This window comes from Lissotriton vulgaris, chromosome 5 (genome assembly GCF_964263255.1).
Source record: "Lissotriton vulgaris chromosome 5, aLisVul1.2, whole genome shotgun sequence".
Lineage (NCBI taxonomy): Eukaryota > Metazoa > Chordata > Amphibia > Caudata > Salamandridae > Lissotriton > Lissotriton vulgaris.
This window is the reverse complement of record NC_141693.1, coordinates 76026611-76041747: the sequence shown is the minus strand read 5'-3', so window position 1 is coordinate 76041747 and position 15137 is coordinate 76026611. Positions and strand designations below refer to the sequence as shown.

At 51.5% G+C, this 15137-nt stretch overlaps 1 protein-coding gene across 2 annotated transcripts in view; it reads right to left on the bottom strand.

Moving 5' to 3' along the window:
- LOC147710229 (E3 ubiquitin-protein ligase TRIM39-like) overlaps window positions 1-15137 on the bottom strand; it is a 255116-nt gene that overhangs the window by 129178 nt on the left and 110801 nt on the right. The window lies entirely within an intron of this gene.

Below are 15137 nucleotides of genomic sequence, written 5' to 3'. Positions count from 1 at the left end.
GTTCTACTTTCATACAGTGTCTGTAACAGAGAAAAGACAGAACGCAAGAGAGCAAATACCAGCCTTGTACAGGGTCTGTGACACAGAACAGACAGCCAGAGAACAGGTTACTAGCCTTATGCAGGGCCAGCAAGAACCTGTAAGAAAGCAGACATCCGCCCAAACAGAGTCTCTGAAAGATAACACACAGAAAGAGAACAGGTACCAGTGTAACACAGGGTCTTTGGCAGAGAGATAATGGAAGAGAACAGGCACCAACCTCATACTTGGTCTGTGCCAGAGAACAGACAGCAGGTGCAATACCGAGTCTAAGACAAGGAGCAGGCAGCCATTTTCATGGTCTGAAACGAGAACCACGCACCAGCCTCTTACATAATCTACAACCGAAAACAGACAACAGTCTCATAGGTCCGTCACAAGCAAGCAGCGAGACCGAGACGCTGAGTGATGTGGTGGTGTCCCTGAGTGATGCGGTGGTGTCCCTGAGAGATGCGGTGGTGCCCCCGAGTGATGCGGTGGTGCCCCCGAGTGATGCGGTGGTGCCCCCGAGTGATGCGGTGGTGCCCCCGAGTGATGCGGTGGTGCCCCCGAGTGATGCGGTGGTGCCCCCGAGTGATGCAGTGGTGCCCCCGAGTGATGTGGTGGTGCCCCCGAGTGATGTGATGTGGTGGTGCCCCCGAGTGATGTGATGTGGTGGTGCCCCCGAGTGATGTGATGTGGTGGTGCCCCCGAGTGATGTGATGTGATGTGGTGTGGTGTGGTGGTGCCCCCGAGTGATGTGATGTGGTGGTGCCCCCGAGTGATGTGATGTGGTGGTGCCCCCGAGTGATGTGATGGGGTGGTGCCTCCGAGTGATGTGATGTGGTGGTGCCCCCAAGTGATGTGATGTGATGTGATGTGGTATGGTATGGTGGTGCCGCTGAATGATGTGGTGGTGCCGCTGAGTGATGTGGTGGTGTCCCTGAGTGATGCGGTGGTGTCCCCGAGTGATGCGGTGGTGTCCATGAGTGATGCGGTGGTGTTCCCGAGTGATGCGGTGGTGTTCCCGAGTGATGCGGTGGTGTTCCCGAGTGATGCGGTGGTGCCCCCGAGTGATGCGGTGGTGCCCCCGAGTGATGCGGTGGTGCCCCCGAGTGATGCGGTGGTGCCCCCGAGTGATGCGGTGGTGCCCCCGAGTGATGTGGTGGTGCCCCCGAGTGATGTGATGTGGTGGTGCCCCCGAGTGATGTGATGTGGTGGTGCCCCCGAGTGATGTGATGTGGTGGTGCCCCCGAGTGATGTGATGTGGTGGTGCCCCCGAGTGATGTGATGTGGTGGTGCCCCCGAGTGATGTGGTGTGGTGGTGCCCCCGAGTGATGTGATGTGGTGGTGCCCCGAGTGATGTGATGTGGTGGTGCCCCCGAGTGATGTGATGTGGTGGTGCCTCCGAGTGATGTGATGTGGTGGTGCCCCCGAGTGATGTGATGTGATGTGATGTGGTATGGTATGGTGGTGCCGCTGAATGATGTGGTGGTGCCGCTGAGTGATGTGGTGGTGTCCCTGAGTGATGCGGTGGTGTCCCTGAGTGATGCGGTGGTGTCCCTGAGTGATGCGGTGGTGTCCCTGAGTGATGCGGTGGTGTCCCTGAGTGATGCGGTGGTGTCCCTGAGTGATGCGGTGGTGTTCCTGATGGAGGGTTGAGTTGGAGGGTGGATTTGGAGGGGGGGGGAGGAGGGTGGTGTTGGAGGTGATGTGGTGGTGCCCCTGAATGATGTGGTGGTGTTCCTTATGGAGGGTGGAGTTGGAGGGTGGATTTGGAGGGGGGAGGTGGAGGGTGGTGTTGGAGGATGGAGTTGGAGGGTGGGGTTGACTACTCTTGCTTAGGTCACTTGGGTGATGTAGATTTTCTAACATCCCCACCCCCCCACTTTGGAAATTGTTCCAGTACAAATGTATAATTATGTCCAAAACTCCAGGCCGAACGAAGACGCCTCCTTAAAAAGCATTTAATAGCCCTTGGGGTCCGCACCTGTAGACCCTATCACAAAGTGCATGAAATCAACAGACATGGCACTCAACGCAGGATTCGTTAAACTCCGGGTTTTTGCTAACAAGGCTGAGGCTGTCCGCCCCAGTTACATCCAGCCATGCCATCTAGTGACTGGCAGAACAGGATGTTGAGAAATGGCATAATTACTGTGAACTAACTGACAAAACTGAAACTAGAACCCGTCGTTTTACAACTAGTTTTACATTTTAGCTTGCTTGCTTGCTTAATCTCCACAACGGCCCCCACAACGCTAAGGATGCCTGGCCTTCACCCTGGGGGTGCCCAGGAGTGGACGCCTCACAGGGAAAGCCAGGACGGGTTCCACAGCGGTATTCGTACAAGCGCCTTGAGACCCTTGCGGGCGAGTAGTGCGCTATACAAGTATCAATTTACATTTCATTTATTCTGAGTTGTGGGCCATTTCCCTGGTAAACACTTTTTAAAGTTAGCTCAAATGCATTTTAAGTTCTCTAGGATCGTACAGCACATCAGGCATTTTATTTACTCCATGACTGCACATTTTCCAACGAGAAACAGGAGAAGTGACATCGCCCATGGCAGCAGTAACACTATTCGCACATTAATTCCACTGCCCTTGGCACTACAAGTGTTAAAGCCTCATTGCAAGCAGAAATTGGGCTTTTTTAGGCTTTTGACTCGTCGCTATTTTTTACTGTACGACATGACATGCAGTTATGGCTTGAAATGTGTACATGATTGAATGTAGCCCCTTGGGGATAAAGTACCAACATTACCAAGAGATTACACGGAAGATTGAGTACTGCCTCTTTCAATCTAGATTTGCAAAACTTATACATTTGATTGTTGTATTTTATTTTACAGCAACATAGGTATTTTCAAATAGGTCTAGGCGCATGCCTGGAAAGCAGCTTTCACAGCTTCCCAGGAGTGCTTACACATATAAACATTTCTGCACTTCTCAGGAGGACGGCAATACTTTCAATGGGAGAATACTGGCACTGCTCAGTAGTACAATATTTCCATTTAAATAACTGAATTGATGAATACACACGCATTTGGTTATGCAGTAACGAGAGCACGCAGCCTTTCGATCTCACCATGTGCAGATCAGGATCATGTAGAACAAATGCTGCACGAGCATTAAGCTGTCCAAAACAAGACTCACCTCATAGTTTATCATCAATTATTATCGTTTCTCTAAAGGGAAATTTCCGCATGCAGGCGTCACTAGCAGGGAAAGAGTTTGGTTAATTTGGGAGGTGGATGGGGAAGTAGGAGAGGGGGGAGTGATCGGGATGAAAGCGCTAGAGGCCGCATGCTGGAAAATGGTGACCTGCAGAGCGCGTGAATGGGAAGAGCGGTCGAGGGAGGTGGAAGGGGAAGTAGGAGAGTGGTGGTGTGCGCTGTACACGCGGGGGGCAGGGGAGCGGCAGCCTTTGAAGTTTGATGCGAGGCACAGACAAATGGTGGTGTGCAAGCAGGGACCTGAGAAAGGGCTACATATTTTGCGGGTCGGTTGATAACAGAATGGCTGTAAGACTGACATGCATGTTAGATAAAGGTGGTGCCAGCATATAAAGGTCCATGACAGAAGTCGGAAGATGACTGAGGGACTGCAAGTAATGCATGATTGTGAAAGATTTTAAAGGGTTGCCCACAACTGAGGGACTTTTCCATTTCATTTTTCAATCTTTATTTCGACCATTAGGTCGAATAAAAGATACACATACATTAAAATCACGTAGATACTGCCACATTTGATAAAACATCAGTGCATAATTTTAAAATCAAAAACCAGACAATATTAACAATATTAAAAATTAAGGCGATTCTACAATCTACCCAGCATTTTTTAAAAGACGATTACGCGTATGCCAAACATTTGTAAAGAATTTGGAAAGTGCAAAAACAATTGGGCCGGAAACATCACATTTTAAAATCCTGTACATAGGTGTATATTCCCTGCCACCCAAATTCTTAATCAAGGGCAGCAGCCAGTACTTTCTGGCTGCCTTGTATGCTGGGCAGAAAAAGATCACATGCAAATCATTTTCCTCTTTGTCAGTGCAAAGGGGACAGTACTTGGTTGAAGGGACTTGTGACCAGGTGCTAGAAAAGGAGCGTAAAGGCAATGTACCATATCTCCACTGGAGAAATAACTTTCTAGTGAGTATGGGATATATGGGATCAAAAGCCTTTTCAAATGTATAGATATCCTTACTTTGCAGGAATTTAGAAGAAAGGGACCCCTCTGTCTGGGTAGCTAAGGCCCTTACCCTTTTGTGTTCGTGATACAGATTCGCCAAAGATCTCTTGGAGATTCTTGGTGCTGTATTTGCTGGTTCGGTCCACAATTCGGGGAGCCCCAGATCTGTGCAAATTGACTGGATATTTTGGACCCAGGGAATACTAAGCGCCTTGGGGTGTTTTAATAATTCGACCAGTTCCGCCCTATAATCGGCGAGATCGTCACTGCTCCATAGCCTGCGCCAGAAGGCAATGGGTCTTAGACTTATCTCGTCGGCGAGAGGCCGTATCCCTAGATCAAGCCTCAAAGGGAGAAGTGGAGTGCTAGGGGGAAGTGAGGTAATTTGTCTTATAAACCTATTTTCCGTGGAAGACAGGTTCCGACATGGGATGTGGCCCCACAATTCAGCCCCATACAGGATCGCCCCCCTGGCCTGTGCCTTATATATCTGAATTAAGGCCCCCAATGGGCGATAGGTCGAACCGGTCATCATCCGGGAAATACCCCCGGTAATTTGTATTAGTTTAAGGTTAGCCCTGGTTTGATGGGTCCCCCAGGTCATATTTTCGTTCAGTGTCACGCCGAGATATTCAAACGTGGCTACTCTTTCCAGCCGCGCTGCTCCCAGTAGGGGATTCGGGCGCTGTTTGGGGCTTGGATTCAAAACCATATATTTGGTTTTTGTAGGATTGATTTCCAGCCCTCTATCCTGACAGAAGGCCACAAAGGCATCAAGTATCCTTTGGATGCCCATGGGTGTTTTAGATACCAACAGTGTGTCGTCCGCAAACATTATTGCGGGCACACTGTTGCCATTTAATTTGGGGGCATCTGTGTAGTCGGTGGCGTTTAGATGAGCGATTACCCCGTTGACGAAGAGGCAAAACAGGGTCGGCGCCAGCACACAGCCCTGTCTTACCCCTCTGCCCACGGGGAATCTATCAGTCAGCTCCCCCGACCTCCCACACCTCACCTGGGCATAATTGTTGTGGTGCAGCCTCTGCAAGGTCAATAAAATATCTGGTGGTACGCCCATCCCTGCCAGAATGACCCAGAGTTTTCCCCTGGGCACTAGGTCGAAGGCGGCTCGTAGGTCCACGAAAATCGTGTACAAACTACCACCCTCGAACCTCACTGTCCTCCAGTAGACCAGATTCAGTCTAAAGACCTGGTCCACAGTCGATACCCCTTTCCTAAAGCCTGCCTGATATGGACTGAGGGCGCCTGCCTCCTCGATCCATTCCTGAAGCCTATTCAGGAGAACCCTGCCGAACAACTTCTGTGCTACATCTATCAGGCTAATCGGCCTGTAGTTGGCTGGGAGGAGGGGGGATCCCTTTTTAAAAATCAGGACCACCTCTGCCCCCAGCCAAGTACTGGGGATTTCCATCCCACCAAGGATACCATTAAAAAGAGCAGCGAGGTAAGGCGCCCAGACGGTGGGCTCCTGCTTGTACAGGTCTCCCGGTAGCCCATCCAGCCCAGGCGCCTTCCCCGAGGCCAGGCCTGAAATGGCAGCAGTGACCTCGCTCAGTGTTATTTGATCCGCCTGAGGGCCCTGCCTCTCTGGTTCAATTGGCACAGGAAGTTCTCCGGACTCAGCGCTATATAGAGACTGGAAGTGGGCCTGCCACACTCCAGGAGCTATGTTAGGCTCCACTGCTGAGTGTAAGCTCCCTGATCCCCCGTTTACCAATCTCCAAAACAGGCGTTGATCTTGCACTGCTAGGGCCTTTGTGAGTTCTTCCCACTGGTTTTCCTCCCATTCTATTTTGGCCTGGGCAAGAAGTTTCTTATAGGCTTGCCTACATTGCTTAAGGCGTTCCCCTCCTTTGCCCTCCTTAATTACTCCAAGGAGTTCTGTTTTGGCCCGTCTACAGGCTACATTGTACCATTGTGTTTTGCCTTGGCACCTCTCTCTTGGCTTTCGTACATTACGTGTAAAGTGGAGTGCCGCAACTTTTATAAGTTCCTTATGGGCATCAAACAGTTTACTCCTTATATCGGTTTTATTTGCTACACTATCAAGGTCCCCAACAATTTCCAGGATGGGGGTGATCTCTGCATAAAGCAGTGGGAGTTTGTCCTTATTTGTGACCATATGCTCCCACCTAATTCTTCTCCTGCTGTTATCTATGAGGAGCGTGGGGTAATTCCCTTCTTCATGGGTCACTAGGCCCTGAGGTGCTGGATGAACAAGGTCTAACTCAAGGGCATTGTGGTCACTGTCCAGCCTGTCTGTTACCCTAAAATCCTGTATTGTTGACCACCTCGCTAATTGGACCAGAACGTAGTCCAAGTGTGACTCTCTTCCCCGGCGATTGTAAGTATTTTTACCTGGTGTGTCTGAGTTAACTCGCCCATTACACGCTCGGAGTCCATACCTTAACGTAAGGGCAGTGATTTGCAACGCTAATGGGGTCCAAGCTTTTGGAGATGGGACATCAACCCCTGGTACTGCCCACCTAGCTTCTTCTTCTGATAGGAACCCTTCCTGGAGGCCGGGGAGTGGCTCAAAGTGAGAGTTAAAGTCCCCACCCACCACATAATATGAATCAGTCGACAGTTCAGATAAAAAGTTCGAGAGTTCATTAAAAGTCGGTGATTCTTTTGTCTTTCCCATCGGCCTGGAATAGATGTTAACCAGCAGGAGGTTAGCTTTGTTTGGCCATGTTAATGAGACCGCCAGGATGTCATCAGAGTTGCATGGGAGCCGTGTTGCCACACAGCCCAGGTGAGCAGCAACCCATGTCGCAAGGCCCCCTGATGGGCGGCCTTTGCCTTCCCACCTAGCTGGAATAAAGAATGATGTGTAGCCTTGATGTCCATGGTCCTCTCTCGCCCAGGTTTCCTGGAACATACATATGTCACCAGTTTCTACATACTTTTCCCAGGTCGGCTCTTCCAATTTGTTTGCTAATCCCGCGATGTTCCAGGAGATTATCCTCAGATGTTCGGGGGTGGGAGATGACAAAGCATGAAGATTGGAAGAGGTGGGTCCGGGCTCCACTTGTGTTGCAGGGCCTGTAGCGGGGGGAGCAAAGGATGCATGTGGCACCAGGGATCCCCGCTTCCCCTCGCCAACAAGGAAAGGAACCATAGTTATCCCCTCAACAGCAACTACTCCATCAGTGGCTAGGTGGGGGAATTCGATTCTGCCGTAGTCTGAGGCAGATGGATCATTCAATGGGCCAGAGGTTGAACCGGAGGACAAAATGGGGGGGGTCCAGGGGGCCACGGGCACCCGAGACCCCTGGCACTGTCTTACAGGCAGTAAGTCAGTCGACCCCATCCAAACCGTCCAGACAGTTAAAGCGATTAAAATCACAAAAAGGTGTGTCCGGCGGCTGGAAGTACGGGCGTTGTACAAAGCCTTTGTGATTGCGTCTATGTTCCACCCTTGTCCAGTCATCATATATTGGGACCTGGTGCCTAGGAATCGGGGGAAAGAAAAAAGAAACTGGGAGGGTCTGTATGATGGAGTCAAGGGATCGGTTCACTCCTCTACAAATGTGTCGGACCGTACCTGGATCCTTGAAGGTTACCATGATACAGTCCCCCACTATGGTTTTCCTGGTCTTCCCTAGCCATGGAACCCTTCTCGCCATGATGATTTCATTATTAAAATGGGGTGGCAAGGGTCGGTTCCAGTTAAGCCATTTGATTACCTTTTTCTTAAGGGATAGGTAATCCTCATTTTCCCCTGATCTTAAGTGGGGGGCACCAGCTAAGACCACCATTAATCTGTTAGCCTCAGGTGGGAGGTCTGGCCTCCGAGGTCTGGGAGTTGGGCGAACGGGCGTGAGTGGGGGGGCATTAACCTGATCTTGAAGTGTTCCAGAGGGCTCTATTTGTGAGCTATATGGGGTTAAATCCACTGGATGAGTAGGTCTGGTGCTTTGATTGTTGTGCCGTGCCTGGAGTTGGATGGCCATAAGCGGTTGCAGAGGGGGGGCAGATGGCATACTTCTAGGGGGGGCTTTATTGGCATTGGTTGCGGCTTCCACTTTGGAAGGTTCCCCAGCCGAGGAATGGGTTTCCACTAGCTTTGTCTGCTAACTTACTAGAGTGCTCAGAGTGGTAAGAGAAGTTTCTAGTAAGGTGAGTCTAATCTCGACTTTTTTTAAGCTGTCGGTGATGGGCTGTAGAAGGGAGCGGAGTAGAAATTCAATGCTCCCCTTAGCAGGGAGTGGGTTGTTTGGATTCAGCGTAATAACCTCTGGTTCTTTAGTGGTGGCAGTTATACTGGGGTTTGAGAGCTTTGGAGGTGGCACTATCTCCGTATGCTTCCCCGGTAGAACGATATCTGGACGTTTCTTGCCAAAATCCAGATGTGATATTTTGGATTTCCCCCGCCCCCCCGTTGTTTTCCGAGCACGTTTACTGGGTGGGGGCCTATGTAACTCCACCACTACATTTAATTTGGACTTGCTCTTATTAGCCAATTGGATAGGTGGAATTTGGGTTACCAGGTTAACAGGAGTATGGGAAATCTCTAGGGGGGCTGGCTCTATGTTTTTTACAAGCGCTATCCCAGGAGTAGAGGGAATTTCCCTTAGTAAGACGGGGAAATCCTCTAGTATCGAATTATTTAAACTGCTGGGTAGCACGCCTACCTCTTGAGTGGTGGGATAGGGGCTGATATCAAGCAAAGGCCTAGTTTTCATAGATTCAATGGAGCGCCTGCGCTCCACCCTGCGTTTCTCAAGTGAACCTTCCATGTCCAACTCTCCTTTATTGGGTTTGAAGTAGTTATCCAAAGTCCCAGAACTGGAGGCACCATCCCTTGAGGGGGTTTCCCGAGGTGGAGGCGAGGGCATTGCCTTGGTTATAACACAGCGGGGAATCAAGAGAGAGGGCCCAGCCCGGCCTCCTTCGGCCACTGACGGCCACAGACGGTCCCGCCCTTGTCCCGGGCTTCTCCCGGCGTGCTCCCGCGCGCTCCCGCGCAGCGGCAGATGCAGACTCCTTTGTGGATGTTGCAGAGGTGGGAGGATTGTTGGGGGCGGGGCGATGAGGGAGAGCGGCCCAGGTGGAGCGGGCGGGGGATGACCAGAGACTCCTGGGAGATGGAGTCCTATCCCTTGTGCTCGCAGCCCTCAGCCCCAGGTACGCCCCAGTCAACTGCTCCCAGGTGTTGGAAAGTGCCTCGCAGCGAAGCGGGACCCGCGCAGCGGGTACCGCGAGGCGTGGAATGGAAAACCGGCAAATGTCCTCTGAGATGCAGGGTCAGCAGAAACAAACAGCAATAAGGTCCCACGTAGCAATAAGCACTCCTCGCTTAAATCCGTGCTCAGATCTGTTGGGGGCCGGGCGATGAGGGAGAGCGGCCCAGGTGGAGCGGGCGGGGGATGACCGGAGACTCCTGGGAGATGGAGTCCTATCCCTTGTGCTCGCAGCCCTCAGCCCCAGGTACGCCCCAGTCAACTGCTCCCAGGTGTTGGAAAGTGCCTTGCAGCGAAGCGGGACCCGCGCAGCGGGTACCGCGAGGCGTGGAATGGAAAACCGGCAAATGTCCTCTGAGATGCAGGGTCAGCAGAAACAAACAGCAATAAGGTCCCACGTAGCAATAAGCACTCCTCGCTTAAATCCGTGCTCAGATCTGTTGGGGGCCGGGCGATGAGGGAGAGCGGCCCAGGTGGAGCGGGCGGGGGATGACCAGAGACTCCTGGGAGATGGAGTCCTATCCCTTGTGCTCGCAGCCCTCAGCCCCAGGTACGCCCCAGTCAACTGCTCCCAGGTGTTGGAAAGTGCCTCGCAGCGAAGCAAGACCCGCGCAGCGGGTACCGCGAGGCGTGGAATGGAAAACCGGCAAATGTCCTCTGAGATGCAGGGTCACAGAAACAAACAGCAATAAGGTCCCACGTAGCAATAAGCACTCCTCGCTTAAATCCGTGCTCAGATCTGTTGGGGGCCGGGCGATGAGGGAGAGCGGCCCAGGTGGAGCGGGCGGGGGATGACCGGAGACTCCTGGGAGATGAAGTCCTATCCCTTGTGCTCGCAGCCCTCAGCCCCAGGTACGCCCCAGTCAACTGCTCCCAGGTGTTGGAAAGTGCCTTGCAGCGAAGCGGGACCCGCGCAGCGGGTACCGCGAGGCGTGGAATGGAAAACCGGCAAATGTCCTCTGAGTTGCAGGGTCAGCAGAAACAAACAGCAATAAGGTCCCACGTAGCAATAAGCACTCCTCGCTTAAATCCGTGCTCAGATCTGTTGGGGGCCGGGCGATGAGGGAGAGCGGCCCAGGTGGAGCGGGCGGGGGATGACCAGAGACTCCTGGGAGATGGAGTCCTATCCCTTGTGCTCGCAGCCCTCAGCCCCCAGCCCCAGTCAACTGCTCCCAGGTGTTGGAAAGTGCCTCGCAGCGAAGCGGGACCCGCGCAGCGGGTACCGCGAGGCGTGGAATGGAAAACCGGCAAATGTCCTCTGAGATGCAGGGTCAGCAGAAACAAACAGCAATAAGGTCCCACGTAGCAATAAGCACTCCTCGCTTAAATCCGTGCTCAGATCTGTTGGGGGCCGGGCGATGAGGGAGAGCGGCCCAGGTGGAGCGGGCGGGGGATGACCGGAGACTCCTGGGAGATGGAGTCCTATCCCTTGTGCTCGCAGCCCTCAGCCCCAGGTACGCCCCAGTCAACTGCTCCCAGGTGTTGGAAAGTACCTCGCAGCGAAGCGGGACCCGCGCAGCGGGTACCGCGAGGCGTGGAATGGAAAACCGGCAAATGTCCTCTGAGATGCAGGGTCAGCAGAAACAAACAGCAATAAGGTCCCACGTAGCAATAAGCACTCCTCGCTTAAATCCGTGCTCAGATCTGTTGGGGGCCGGGCGATGAGGGAGAGCGGCCCAGGTGGAGCGGGCGGGGGATGACCGGAGACTCCTGGGAGATGGAGTCCTATCCCTTGTGCTCGCAGCCCTCAGCCCCAGGTACGCCCCAGTCAACTGCTCCCAGGTGTTGGAAAGTGCCTCGCAGCGAAGCGGGACCCGCGCAGCGGGTACCGCGAGGCGTGGAATGGAAAACCGGCAAATGTCCTCTGAGATGCAGGGTCAGCAGAAACAAACAGCAATAAGGTCCCACGTAGCAATAAGCACTCCTCGCTTAAATCCGTGCTCAGATCTGTTGGGGGCCGGGCGATGAGGGAGAGCGGCCCAGGTGGAGCGGGCGGGGGATGACCGGAGACTCCTGGGAGATGGAGTCCTATCCCTTGTGCTCGCAGCCCTCAGCCCCAGGTACGCCCCAGTCAACTGCTCCCAGGTGTTGGAAAGTGCCTTGCAGCGAAGCGGGACCTGCGCAGCGGGTACCGCGAGGCGTGGAATGGAAAACCGGCAAATGTCCTCTGAGATGCAGGGTCAGCAGAAACAAACAGCAATAAGATCCCCGGGACTTTTAGACGGACTGGTGCTGTAGTGGGAGGCCTGACTGATGCAGAGTTTGTGATATGGCTGAGGTGCTGCAAGAAGGATGGGTCTTTGATGGGGTGATGGCTGGGGGCGGCAGTGGGTGCATGGCTGAGGGGCCCACACTGTAAGGAATGCATAATTGAGGAAGGTTGTAAGGGTTGCAGACAACTGAGGGACCTTGAGGTTGACAATTGCTATAAGTGGGAGGCCTGGCTGTTGCAGAGTATGGCTGCAGACATGGTTGAGGGGCTGCAAGAAGGATGCATCTATGATGGAGCTGATGGCTGGGTCGGCAGTGAGTGCATGCTTGAGGGACTGCAAGATGGGCCCACACAAAGAATTACATGATCGAGGAAGGTTGGTAGAGTATGTTTGAAAGTGCCTATTGGATGCATGCTGTAAGAATGGATGGCTCTGATGGTGGTAAAGGTGAATGTGTTGATGAGGGGAGGTGCCGAGTTGCGTGTCAGTGAAAGGCTGCAAGTGGAAGGAACAATGACTACTTGAAGCCTTACTATTTGTTGCTCGTAATATCTCATGTTAGTTACTGTTGCCCAGCGAGCCTTTTAATGAACCATTTTGTCAGCTCGAAGACGAGTCTGGTGATGTGAGGGGGTTCAGGGGAAGGCCTGTAAGCAGTATTTGATGTGTGGTGGACAAAAAGCTTTGATGTGCATGGCTGTGAAAGGGGTTGTCCAAGCAGCGAGAGAGGCGATTTCAAGTGGAGCGTGGCTGAGACTGACAGGCCTGTGGGTTTGACCCAAGCTGATAGGACAGATAGGACAGCGGGAGACTCAAAGACATCTCAGTAGGCAGCATTAATTGCACCTTTGCAACAAAAACAAGACTACAACGGCGCAGGTAGAATTGCGCTTTGGAAATGGTTATCGCACGTTTGAAAGAAACGAGGTAAAAAAAAAAAAAACAACAGCCATTTAAAAATGAAGTTCAGTTTCCTTATCATACGGAAGGAGTCAACAACCCACAAGGTGGCAGCAGAGGCTTTTAAAACACCGATGTGCTCAGAATTGCTAAGGAATGAGTCTCACGGTGATGAAAAATGCTGAGTTCATGTGAAAAAACACGGTGAAAGGACGAGTGTGCAAATACAATGTGCAAACATGCCAGGTTCGTCCTAAAGGAAACAAAAAGAGGTAGTGAATGAAAATAACCATCTATAACGTGGTTTTGCTCGATATATGATCGCAAACGTGGCACGAAAGTAAGAGGGAGAACAGGAAGTGATGCGTGGCGGGGCGGGGGAGCATCGTTCCTTTGAAGTCGAATGGGTGTGAGCGATAACGAAAGTAAGGGCCGAGCGCGCGCTGGCGAAGCTTCGCGCTTGAATGCCTCACATGCACTGGGCATAATCCGCACTCCAAACCCTCTTGGTAGGATTTGCTGGTGGCCCTTTAGATCTCTCGCCAGCAATGAGCAAGCGCATTAGCAGGCGAGTCCTAAAAAAGTCTTTAACCACTGCGAGAGGGAGGGGGTTGTAACGGAATCCATGAAGGAAGCAAACATAATAGTCATACCTAAGGAAGGCAAAGAAGCACAACTGCCCCAGAACTACAGACCCATCTCACTTATCAACCCAGACTGCAAGATTTATGCCAAAATCCTAGCCACAAGATTAAACAACGTGCTCCCTCAACTGATTAACAACACACAAGTAGGCTTTCTAAAAACATGCATGTCCCACGATAACACAAGACTCCTTTGCCACGTCCTCGAACAATCTTCCAAATCGGCTAAACCGGCGGTAGCAATCACGCTAGATGCAGAGAAAGCCTTTGATAGAGTATCCTGGCACTTCCTACAACAGAGCTTGCAGGCATACAACCCAGCAGAGAGATTCATGAGTAAAGTGATGGCACTGTACAATACCCCCATAGCACAGATAGCTATAAATGGGTCAATTTCGCACCAATTCAGCCTCCAACGGGGGACAAGACAAGGTTGTCCCCTATCTCCCACACTGTTCCTATTAGCACTCGAGCCCCTGATTAGAGACATCTTAGCCAATAGGAATAAACAGGGATTCACCATCAACAAGACCACAGCCAAAATTGCAGCCTATGCGGACGACATACTCATAATAACAGAAGACCCAGAAACCTCTATCGCAGCCCTTATGGACACCATAGGGTGGTATTCTACCCACTCCGGGTACAAACTAAACAGAGACAAGTCAGAATGCATTCCGGACGGCTTTCATAGCAAGACAGGGTATGTACTGGATCCTTCCAAAGCAGAAATACACTCCAATCTGGCTCCCTATTGAGAAGGCCATCCTAAACAACACAGACCAATAACACTCCTGAAGGCCAACAAACAGGCATAAAAGAATAGCCACATACTTAAAAACACAAGAAGCGCGCTACTTAAGGTGGACCAAAAACTCGAACACAGCATTAAAAACTCGAACTGGGAATCCCTATGGTCAAACCCCAGGATTAAATATAGGGGGAAACCCCTGGATATAGAGTCATGGAAAAGTTTAGGGTTCTCATACCCAGCCCACATGGAAGACGAGGGAAAACCATGCACTTTTAACATAAAAATGCGTCATAAACTACCGGACATAGAACTTTACAACTTTCTCGAAATCAAAACAGCCGTAGAAAAATCAAAAATAACAAAACACAAACCCTCGATTATTCAGTATATGGGGAATCTAAACAAAGTCTGCCACCAGGGTCTCACATATACAAACTCCTCCGACCTAACTACTCAAACCTTAACACAAAGACTACCAGCTACTGGGAATCACAGCTAAACACCACACTCACCGAGCAAAAATTACACACCCTCTGGGCGTCCCCGTCAAAAAACATGATCTCCCCAGTGATAGCGCAAACAAAATTCTGGCTACTGCACAAGACATACTGGACGCCAGCGCGCCTTGCATCGCTAGGACTGAGGGAAAACGATTGCTGCTGGTACTGCGACTCAGAGAGGGGAGACCGTTAGCGCTATACAAATATGCGATACATACATACCTAGCGCATCTTATCTTTCACGGTGTGAAGGTTAGAAAATTCTGGAAAAAAAGTCTTCACATTCATAAAAGAGGCCCTTGGATGTACACTAAAAGAAGAATTTGCCACACTTACCACTGCTTTCATAACGGCGGACATAACTACACAACAGGACAGAAACCTCCTAGACTTCCTACTAACGGCAGCGGCCAAAACAGTGATCACCAAATGGAAAGACATAACCAAAGCCACATTCAAGGGGTGGATGAATGGGTGACATACCTTAGGGGAGCCGACAACACAGCTCTAGGAAACTCACCATGGAAAAATTCCAACAGGGGGATGTGGGCAACCTTGGACAAATTCCTAGACCCATACGAACCCCCATGATCAACGAATAACTGACGGTACTTACCAGAGGCCCACTGACAAAGTGACTGTCAAGGGTTAGTCGGGTAGGTGAAGTGACAGTGAGACGGGACAGGCCGAAATTTTAACCAC